The sequence below is a fragment of the Caretta caretta genome, chromosome 4 (genome assembly GCF_965140235.1).
Source record: "Caretta caretta isolate rCarCar2 chromosome 4, rCarCar1.hap1, whole genome shotgun sequence".
NCBI lineage: Eukaryota > Metazoa > Chordata > Testudines > Cheloniidae > Caretta > Caretta caretta.
In genome coordinates this window covers 47,167,930-47,180,039 of record NC_134209.1, presented here as the reverse complement: position 1 = coordinate 47,180,039, position 12,110 = coordinate 47,167,930, and positions in this window count along the sequence as shown.

Sequence of the window (12,110 nt, the reverse complement as noted above, 5' to 3'; positions counted from 1 at the left end):
GATCTCGGGAAGGTGCATGCCAAGCTCTTCTGCCGTGACTACACTCGGGGCACCAGCCGACGGCGAAATGCGGCGATAGAGCAGTTGGAACAGGAGGTCTTAGAGATGGAGAGGTGCCTGGCCGCCAACCCCGAGGACCTGTCCCTCTGCGGAGTGTGCCGGGAAAAGCAGGAGGAGCTCTGGGCCCTCGAGGACCACCGGGCCCGAGGTGCCTTCGTTCGGTCCCGCATCCGCCTCCTTCGGAAGATGGACCGTGGCTCCCGCTTCTTCTATGCCCTGGAGAAAATGAGGGGGGCCAAGAAACACGTCACCTGCCTTCTTGCGGAAGACGGCACCCCCCTCACCGATCCGGAGGAGATGTGTGGGAGGGCCCGTGACTTCTACACAAGCCTTTTCTCCCCGGATCCGACCGATCCTGGCGCTTGTGGGGTGCTCTGGGAGGAACTCCCCACGGTCAGCGTGGGCGACCAAGACCGACTAGAGCTGCCTCTCACCCTGGCCGAATTCTCGGAAGCCCTCCGTCGCATGCCCACCAATAAATCTCCGGGCATGGATGGGCTGACTGTGGAGTTTTACCGCGCGTTCTGGGACATCCTCGGCCCAGACCTAGTCACCGTCTGGGCTGAGTCCTTGCAGAGCGGGGTCCTCCCTCTGTCGTGCAGGCGAGCGGTGCTCGCCTTGCTGCCGAAGAAGGGGGACCTCCGCGATTTATGAAACTGGCGTCCTGTCTCACTCCTTAGCATGGATTACAAAATCGTAGCGAAAGCAATCTCGCTGCGGCTAGGGTCCGTGATGGCGGACGTGATCCACACAGACTAGACCTGTACTGTCCCGGGTCGCAGCATTTTTGACAACCTATTTCTAGTCCGAGACCTTTTGGAACTCGGGCGGAGAGACGGTCTGTTGTTCGCCCTCCTGTCTCTTGATCAGGAGAAGGCGTTTGATAGAGTAGACCATGGGTACCTCCTGAGCACTCTGCAGGGGTTTGGATTCCGATCTCAGTTTGTGAGTTTTCTCCGGGTGCTGTATGCCTCCACGGAGTGTTTGGTTAGGCTCAACTGGACCCTGACTGAACAGGTCAGCTTCGGGCGAGGAGTGCGGCACGGGTGCCCCCTCTCGGACCAGTTGTACGCTCTGGCGATCGAGCCTTTCTTCTGTCTCCTCCGCAGGAGGATGACAGGGTTGGTGCTGCGGGAGCCGGAGCTGCGGCTGGTCTTATCGGCGTACGCCGATGACGTACTCCTCGTGGTCCAGGACCCGGGCGACTTGGTGCGAGTGGAGGCATGCCAGGCCATCTATTCGGCAGCCTCCTCCGCCCGAGTCAACTGGGTCAAGAGCTCTGGCTTGGCGGTGGGGGACTGGCGGCAGGTAAGCTCCCTCCCACCCGTGCTTCAGACCATCCAGTGGAGTGCGGGTCCACTGCTCTATCTCGGCGTTTACCTTTCAGCCACTCACCCTTCCCCGCCGGAGAACTGGCAAAATTTAGAGGGCGGGGTGATAGAGCGGATCCGGAAATGGACGAGGCTACTCCGATGTCTCTCCCTCCGAGGGAGAGCACTGGTGCTTAACCAACTAGTCCTGTCTATGCTCTGGTACCGGCTCAACACCCTGGCCCTGGCCCCGGGTTTCCTGACCCACCTCCGGAGATTGATTCTAGAGTTCTTCTGGTCAGGAATGCACTGGGCCCCTGTTGGAGTTCTTCATCTACCCCTGAAGGAAGGAGGGCAGGGCCTGAAGTGTCTGTACACTCAGGTCCGCGTTTTCTGCCTCCAGGCCCTGCAGAGGCTCTTTTATAGTGCAAGTAGTTCGGTGTGGAGCATACTGGCGCACGCCTTCCTGCGCTGCTTCCAAGGGCTCCGATACGACCAGCAGCTCTTTTATCTTTCTCCGAGGGGTTTTCCGCTAGACCTCTCTGGGCTGCCGGTCTTCTACCAGGACCTCCTCCAGACCTGGAAACTGTTTCTAACAACCAGGTCCGTGGCGGCCACCATGGGAGCAGATCTCCTCACGGAGCCCCTGCTACACAACCCCCAGCTCCGTGTGCAGGTGGCGGAGTCCCGCTCGGTGCGCCAGAGGTTGGTCCTGGAGGAAGTCACGAGGGTCGGAGACCTCCTGGACTACGACTGGAGAGACTGGCTGGATCCCCTGACGCTCGCTCGGCGCATGGTGCTCTCCAGCCCCCGTACTCCCCGGCACGTACTTCAGGAGGTGAAGGCCGCCTTGACCCCCGCTGCTTGGGCTTATGTCAACCGAGCTTTGCGCGAGGGCGCACCCCGCCCATCCTCTACCCCAGGCCCGCCGGACCTTTCCATTGGGCCCCTACCCCGTAGATCCCAACAAACCCCTCACCCTTTCACTGCAAGCCGGCTGCATGAACTGCAGCCGGTCAGTTTTCAAATTGCACCACGGAAATATTTATACACACTCACGCTTCACGCCCACAACCTGGTGTCCCACCCCGATACAAAGTGGCGGGACCTCCTGCCACCTTTGGAGGGTGAGCAACCTCAATGGGCCAGCCTGTATTCCACCTTGATCCCGAGGCCCGTCGGGGACATCAGTTGGTGGCTCCTTCACGGAGCTATGAGCACGGGCGTGTTTCTGACACGGTTTACCCCCATCCCGGATACTTGCCCTTTTTGTAATGTGAGGAAAACCCTGGCGCACGTATATTTAGAATGTGCCAGATTGCAGCCCCTTTTTCGGCTCCTCACAAATATTCTATTGCGCTTCTGGCTTCATTTTTCCCCTCACCTTTTTATCTATACACTTACCATCCGTGGCCCCACAAAATCGCGGGATCTCCTGGTCAACCTCCTCCTAGCCTTGGCTAAAACAGCCATTTATAAAACCAGAGAGAGGAGGTTGGCCCATGAAATGTCCTGCAATTGTAGGGCCTTTTTCCGATCCTCAGTACATTCACGTATCCGGGCAGAGTTCCTCTAGGCAACGTCCACCGACTCCCTTGACGCCTTCGAGGAGCAGTGGGCACTGTCCGGGGTTCTCTGCTCAGTGACCCCGTCTGGTTCCCTCCGTCTGACCCTTTGATTGAGGGGAAGAGCGAGAGACGCCAGCCCCAGCCGTTGCCGCTGTGGATACCATCATTAATGTCATCTAGGAGGGGTCCTATAATACATGGATGTCTACCCCCCCACCCCTAAACCGCCCACCCCGCAGCCGTGCCCATCTTGCTGGGCACTCTCAGGAGAGGGAGGATCGGTGACACTGGGTGCGGCACCAGGTAACTCAGGAGGGTGGAAGACCACGAGTGTCGAGGAATCCCGCCCGCTCTGGGCCCAGGCTAGCCTGAACACTGCTTCCTGAAAGCTGCTGTGTTATACCTTCTGTTTGCGTTGTTTTGTTGCATAGTTGTTTTGTTTCCTTTGGTAATTCTTGTAAGTGTTACCAATAAATTTCTTTTCTGTTTCAAAAAAAAAAAAAAACCTTACCTGTTACCTTACCCAGGGAAAAAGGACCTACTTAACCTGGGGCTAATATATCTGCGTTCTATTACTCTCCTGTAGCCATCCGGCCCGACCCTGTCACAATGGGAAACACTGGGCCCAGTACTGTAATACAAGAAGCACTAGAGTGGGGAAAATACACCACAGTTTAGGACAGGAAATGGAATATACCATCTAGGAGTTGAAATTGCAGAAGGAATTGAGGTTAGCAGATTGCATTTATACAAATTGGGATTTGGCCATGACACTACCTCTGCTATACTTATAAAAAGTGCCAAGGGATCTTTAATGACTGTAAGTGGTTAGGACCTAAGTTTTGTCACATAGGAAAAATAGCACCTCCAACTGCATATTGCTCCATAGTACCACAATGGCTTATTCTTAATGAGTTGTTAATATGGAACTTTCATTAACTCTCCTGCATGACACATATAATGCTCAGGAGAATCTGTCTTCATACAACTTATAAATTCTGATTGAATTTATGAAATTGCTGTATCATTGAATGTTTCCGTGTATGTAGAATCCATTATCTGTTATCAGGACTGTATAATGTATCTCCCAGATAAGCAACAAGGGTTGGTTTTTAAATCCTGATGGTCACCTATTCAAGTGGGCAAATTAGGATAATGAGTTGACAAACGAGAAGAACCATTTTTCTCCAACTTTTCTGCAGGGAGCTGGGATTTGAGGGAATAATTCCTCAGCAGTAGAACAAAGATCAGGCATTAGCTTTGGGTCTTAAAGCCACAGAGCTCAGAGACTTGGGGGGTTCCAATGAAAGACTCAGGAAGAACAAAGACTTTTGGAGGAAAGGGGGATGCCTTTGATGGTGGGACTGGCCAAGGTCAAAGGAAGCGGGCTACAGGAGAGGGAGCAGGAGGAGATCAAACAGCTGAGCACTTTATTTTTCTAGAAGTTCTTTGATATTGGAAAAAGTACAAGGTAACTGAAAAACAGCTAATATTTAAAAGAAGTTATGAGAAAAAGGCAGAAAATAGCTAATCTGTAAAGGACAGATTCTGATACCTTTATTAATCAGTAACACCGTAGTCCATATTACCCGGAGAAGGTATTATTCAACATAAATGTGTGAATGAGAATGTGGCTTTAAGTCTCACATCTAACAACACTGTTCAGCCAGCCTCACTTGAGAAGGAGTATTTGTGGAGTAAGGTACTACTCAACATGAGTAAGGCTGGCAAAATCTGGCCTTTGGAAATGATATTTATGGATAACTATTTTTGATATTTAAGGATACATTTGGATGAGTACATTTTAACAAGTCTAAGTGGATAGATGAAAACTAAACGTTAGAAAAACCTAATTAGTTTGGAAAGAAAGGAACCAATAGATTTGTTTAGCTGGAATTTCAGAAAGCTTTTGGCAAAATTTCACATGATGGATTATTGTATAATCACTCTAAATAGAGGGGGGGGGGGAATGAAGGATGTGTGATGGAGAAAGAACTGGGGCTAGATTCACAGGTGAGCTCTGAGCAGGCTTACTGGATTGGACCAGCAGGTGAGTTAAATGGACCAACACCTACCTCAATGCTTGGCATGGGCTGCAGTGAGCATGCTGAGGCAGAAACATAGGTGCCTAGAAAACTTCTACTGCAAAAACTTCTACTGCAAGCAAGTTTAAGCACCTACAGGGTTCAGTGGCAGGGATTTTGAGAATCCCAGTGGGGACTGATTCTGGGATTTAGACTCCTAAAGGGCAGTGAAGTGCCTAAGTTCTTTTGTGATCTAATCCCTGGAACCTAATCCTGAGAGCAACTGAGCATCTTCAGTTCCTTCTGGATTCAATGAGAGGTGAGGGAGTTAAGCACTTCTCAGGAAACACTGAGAACCAGTTAGGTTTAGATCCATATTTAGCAGGAAGTAAGCAATAGGCAGGCAGAGTGGTTTTTTTTCGGTTTTTCCTAAAAGTTGGTGATAAATGGAGTCCTACTGAGACTAGTTTCAGAGTAGCAGCCGCGTTAGTCTGTATTCGCAAAAAGAAAAGGAGTACTTGTGGCATCTTAGAAAAGCTTTCATGAGCTACAGCTCACTTCATCGGATGCATTCAGTGGAAAATACAGTGGGGAGATGTATATACATAGAGAACATGAAACAATGGGTGTTACCATACACACTCTTGTTACAGTGTGTATGGTAACACCCATTGTTTCATGTTCTCTGTGTATATAAATCTCCCCCCTGTATTTTCCACTGAATGCTTCCGATGGAGTGAGCTGTAGCTCATGAAAGCTTATGCTCAAATAAATTTGTTAGTCTCTAAGGTGCCACAAGTACTCCTTTTCTTTCTATTGAGACTAGTACTTTTAAATATTTTTATTGATTACCTAATCAAAGCTTTATGTGGAATCTAATTACACTTGAAAATGATCTCAAAATAGGAGGCTTGATTGATTAAGATTCAGAGGGTTTATTCATCTGTTTTAGAGGATACTTTTGAAAGATTAGACAAATGGGCAGAGAGGTGGGAAATGAAATATATAGAGCCAAATCCATCCCTGATGTCATGCCATTAACTTCAATTAAAGCTGCTGAAAAGGAAAAAAAATCATAACACCGTTAGTTACATACTCTACATCACCTATACAGAGATCTACAGATTTTAAGGTCAGAAGGGATGATTAGATCCCAGGGCTGGCTCTAAGCAAATGTCCTACCCCAAGCTCCGACAGTGCAACTGCCCAAGCAAAAAAAAAAAAAAAGGTTGGCCGGAATACTGCCCCTGGAATTGTGCCGCCCCAAGCACGTGCTTGCTTTGCTGATACCTAGAGCCGGTCCTGATTAGATCTAGTCTGACTTACTGTATAACACAGGCCAAATAATTTTACCCAGTTATCCCTGTATTGGGCCCAATAACTTGTTCTAGAATTTACATATTGTTGGCTGAATTAAAGATTACTTCAACTTTAAATTTGCCTTCTGTATCACCTTTTTATACAGTACACTGCATCGTAATTTGTAGTTCTCTTGCCCGAAAGAACTAACTGACTGATTGACTTAAGTTGCAAAATCCATCCATCAAAATGTCCTTTCCTGTCAAGGAATCAACTCTTTTATTCTGTCTCTATAAAAATAAATAAATGATATTCATATTGTAATTTGGGAAACATAACACAAATATTTAGATACCATGGTGATAAGAACCTTAGAAATCCTGTAGGAACATTAGATAAAGAATTTCCTAGGAAGTTACAACTAAAAACAAATCACACTTTTTTCACTGTTGTCTGCAAAACAGAAGTATTTCATTCATAAATCATGTTTACAATATAATGATGAAAATAATAAAAATTAGAGAACATCCCAAAGTTCAGGAGTGTTGAAAACCAGGGGCATTGTTCAGCCACAGAGTTAATAACAAACAGCACAATTGTTATACAAATCTGGATGCATATTCCAACTTCCTTCAATAAAAGTTAGCAGTTCCAGGTCCATGGTCCCAGGCCTAACTACAATGTAGAGTAAATCAAAAGATCCTAAACATCTTTAGTAAACTACAAAACAAACTTTGCATGTACTTATAATATTGTATGTACAGATTTCTTACACACACACACACACACACACACATTTCATACATGGAGGCAATATCCCTGTAATAAATTAAAGAGCTATATGACAAATGAAATATACAACTCTATCTCATCTACTACCAGTCTAATGGTTCTTAAACTTTGCATAGTAATGTGCTCATGGCAATAAAATCTTAATAGCACATTATCAGGTATTTTCTCTCTAAAGATCTATATAAACACAACCACATCAGGGTGACTGGTCAATAATTCCTGGGGTCTTCTTTGTTCCCCTTTTTAAAGATAGGTACTATATTTAATCAGGCCCTGCCAACTTGAATACATCTAGCTTACCTAAATATTCTTTAACCTGTTTTTCCCTATTTTGGCTTGTGTTCCTCCTTCCTTGTTGTTAATATTAATTGTGTTGAGTATCTGGTCACCATTAACATTTTTTAGTGAAGATAGAAGCAAAGTAGGCACTAAACATTTCAGTCTTCTTGATGTCAGCTCTCCTTCCCTGCTAAACAGAGGACCTACACTCTCTTTTGTCTCTGTCTTGTTCCTTATGCATTTAAAGAACATCTTCCTCTTGCTTTTATGCACCTTGCTAGGTGTAACTCACTTTTATGCCTTAGCCTTTTTGATTTTGTCCCTACGTGTTTGTTCTATTCTTTTGTACTCCTCTTTAGCAATTCATCCATGTTTTCACTTTTTGTAGGATTTCTTTTTGATTTTCAGGTCTTCAAAAGGGCTCCTAGTAAAGCCATATTGACCTCCTACTATCCCTATTTGTCCTTCACATTATGATAGTTTGCAGTTGTGCCTTTCATATTGTCTCTTTGAGAAACTTCCAGTTCTCCTGAACTCCTCTTTCCCTTAGATTTTTTTTTCCCATGGGACCTTTGCTACTGCTTCTCTGAGTTTGTGAAACTCTTCCTTTTTGAAGTTTATTGTCTGTATTTTGCTGCTCTCACTCCTTCCTTTCCTTGAATAATGAAATCCATCATTACATGATGATTTTCACTAAAACTGCCTCCCACCTTCTGATTTCCTACCAATTCCCCTCTGTTGGACAGAATCCAGTCCAAAATGGCAGTACCCCTGCTTACTTCCTGCATTTTCTGAAATAAAAAATTGTCCCCAATACATTCCAAGAATTTATTGCAAATTGTGTGTTTTGATGTATTATTTTCCCAACTGATACCTGAGTAGTTAAAGTTCTCCATCACTACCAGGTCTTGTGGTTCTATAAATGTCTTCTCCACCTCCTCTTCCTTATTTAATTGTCTGTAGTAGACCCCTACCATGATGTTACCCCTGTTTTTTACTCCTTTTATCTGTACCCAGAGACTTTCAACTGGTCTGCCTCTCATCTCCTTCTGGACCTCAGAAAAAGCGTATATATTCTTGATGTGTAAAGTAACACCTGCTCTCTTTTTATCTTGTCTGTCCTTCCTCAACAAGCTATACCCCTCTTTACCAATATTCCACACAATAGACTTATACCGCGAAGTGATGCCAATTAAGTCATACTTTCGCTTATAGACTAATACTTCTAGTTCTTCCTGTGTATTCCCCACACTGCTTGCATATGTATACAGACATCTAAGATGCTGAGCAGATTCCCCACTGATTTCCCTCTTGTTGCTTCTATGACCCTATTCTAATTTCCCATGCCTCCCCAACATCTAGCCTTCTGTTACGGTTGCCTTTTTATGTTTACCTGTGGGCTTTTGTCACGTTCTCCCTTTGAACGTAATTTAAAGCCCTCCTCACTAGGTTGGCCAATCAGTGCATGAAGATGTTCTTTCCCTTCTTGGTCAGACGGATCCCATCTCTTTATATATCTACATGTATGCATGCCTCTATGCATGACCATATTATATACTGCTATGTGGGACAGCACAATTTCCACTACACTTAAAACAGGATATTTTAGTCTCTCAGACTAAATAGCTGTGGAATAGCTGTTGGTAAATGTTGACTTTCTAATAGCAAAACTTACAAAATATAAACATACACACAGGCCTGATCTTACACTCCTTACTGAAGCAAAAGTCCAAGTAATGGATGCAAGATCAGGCAATAACCATCTAATAAAATGGCTCGTTTATTTTTTTATTTCATATTGAACTACTGCTTTTGTAATCAATAAGATACAAAATCTAGCTGAAAGGACATCTGAAGATTGGCCCTACAACAAGGCTGCAATCCATTGTCAAAGATTATTGAAGGACAGAAGCTTTACACAAAAATAAATAAATAGGTTTATTGTGCATCATCCATGCATTATCCCTAATTTAATTTCCTTTAATGTTTTCTCTATATGCTTAAACTGCATACAAATTAGGTTGACCTTGTTCATATCATCTTTGAAAAAATTTGCTGCTTAACTGAGGAGGCTGTTGTAACCTTCAGCAACAGCATTTTCCCCCTTCTTTTTATGAAGTGCAAATTCTGAACTCTGTTCAAAACCACAGTTCAGCCTCCTTGTTGCAAAAGAATTTGGAAGCAGCAGTACTATATCAGTGCATCGCTCATGGTAAATACAGTCCTACTAACAGTTCCCTATTTGTACATTTATTATAACCTTATTAATTGTTGTTTCTCATTATGGGTAAAATCCTAATCTCCCCTGAATTCAATGGCCAAACTCCCAAAGACTACAATAGAGCCAGGTTTTTATATTGCCTAGCATAATGCATCCCCAATCTCTGCTGGGGTCTTAAGCACTAATGTAATACAAAATATTAATAATTGTTATGGTATTGTATACTATAGGGAAGTATCTCATAATTTATAATCCTGAAATAAAAGATGAGATCATGTAACTTCCTGAAGAACCTGATCCATTATTCTCTGAAACACTGCAGTGTCCTGGCTACCCTTACATCAGACCAGTTTTGCCAACTTTATCCTTATTGTAAGCTTAAGGCTAAATCATGGCACTAAGCCACAGCCCTGTGCTATGCATGGTGAGATTTCAACTTCCGTTTTCATATTCTTTCTATGTTGTAATATAACATCTTAAAACATTGAAAAATAGCTTTAAAACAGAAAATTGAAATATTCTTAAAAGGTAGAGATGGAACATTTAAACTTTATCAAAATGTTTTGTTTTCAATTTTCATTATAAAATGAATTTTTCTCAAAGCCAAAATGTTTCCACGTAAGAGTTTATGTTCAATTAATCTGCATTTTCCAATGGAAAAACTTTCTATCAGAGTATTTTTGATGCGCTCTAGTTTACAACTGCTGGAGATTTCTATGTATAGCTCTGTGTTCCCTGTGTAACAAAGAAGTTTCTTTTACTGTTTACCTTCTCCACTGATTAGGTTGGTAGAGTCAAAATACAATGGCACTGTTTGAAATTAGTATAATGCAATCAGCTTAAAAACAATCTAATCTATACTGTCAATCAAGGAATCTATATCTTATATTTTCCACAGAGATGCCTTTGTGGAATGAATGCATCAGTATGTATATTTCATACACTATGTTGTATAAAGTGTTTTTGTAGCCATGTCAGTCCCATAATATTAGAGTAACAAGGTGGGTAAGGTAATAACTTTTATTGGATCAATTTTTGTTGAGAGAGACAAGCTTTAGAGCTACACAGAGCCCTTCTTCGTGTCTGGGAAAGGCACTATCAGCAGATCTATATTACCATTGCCACTGTGCCACTCTAGCACTTCTGGTGAAGATGCTGTAAGCTGACGGGAGAGAGCTCTCCCATCAACTTAATAACTCCTCTTCCACAAGACGCTCTCCAATCAACATAATGCTGTCTACACAGGGAGTTAAGGTTGGTATAACTATGTTGTTCAGGATTATGGGTTTTTCACACTCCTGAATGATGTAGTTATACTGAAATAAGTGTGTAGTGTAGATCTGGCCTTAGGGTGTCACAGCTAAATACAAGATTGAGCAAACAGTTTAGCATAAGTCATTAGCACATATTTCAAGGGACCCTTCAAGGTGAAGTGACGACATAGGACAAAAATGGGGGATAGTCAGTTACATATTGTTGTAATAAGCAAAAAATACAGTGTCTTTTAAGAACATGATTTTTAGTGTCTGGCAAAGTTATGAATATAAGTTCCTAGGCTCATCTTTTAAAGTGTTGTGAAGGTTTCCTTTGAGAATGAGGTGTGATAGGTCAGATGTAGAGTAATCACTTTGTGAAAATCACTTTGTGGTGTTTTTGTCTTTTGTCATTTTTCTATGTGAGCTCATTAGAGAGTGTAGTGACTGGTTTCACCCACACACATTGCTATTAGAGCATTTAATTCACTGGATGAGGTACACCATTTATTGTGATAGGCATGTGTAGGACCCATCAGTCTTGAAAGGTGTGTTGGAGGGGGTGTTGAGAGAAACAATCTTTCGAGCTAGTCAGAACAGAGTTGACACTCTGAGTACCTTTCCCAGACCAGAAGAAGAGCATTGTGTAGCTCAAAAGTTTATCTCTCTCACCATCAGAAGTCGATCCAATAAATGATATTATCTCACCCATCTTGTCTCTCTAATATGTCCCTCCGGTCATTTGTTTGATATTAGCCTTCTTGACTGCCAGGAGTAAACTAAAAGGAGGTTGTTAAGGGACAACCACCAGAAATCAAAACACCGAGATTAGGGTCCTTCTGGAAACAAAGGGAAAGCTAGTGATTATAAATACTTATGAGACCATGTCTCCTCTCCTCCTCTATTACTGCAGTCATTATCAGAAAAGGAGCATAAACAGGTTCCTCCTCAATTTTTTTTTTAAAGGAGCTGATTCTAAACAAGAGGCCTTAAGTTTTAGAACCAGTTCCCCATGTTGGTCCAAAATGACTTTGAAGGCATGCTTGACTTTCAGTGCATCTATTTTGTTGGACTGTTGTTGAGGGCCGGGGTTTGGTGGGAATAAAGGATGAGTGGGAATGGGAAGCTTTGTAGGACTTCTGCAAAGGGTTCAATTTGGATAGCTGTTGGAGGTTAACAGCATTGTCAGTCCCAAACATTAAAAAATCATGAGTCAGGTCTCAAAAAATCATCCATTTGGTTTTAAAAAATCACTAAGTTTTTTGTTTCGTTTGTTTAGTTTTTAAATAATACATTTGGGGTTC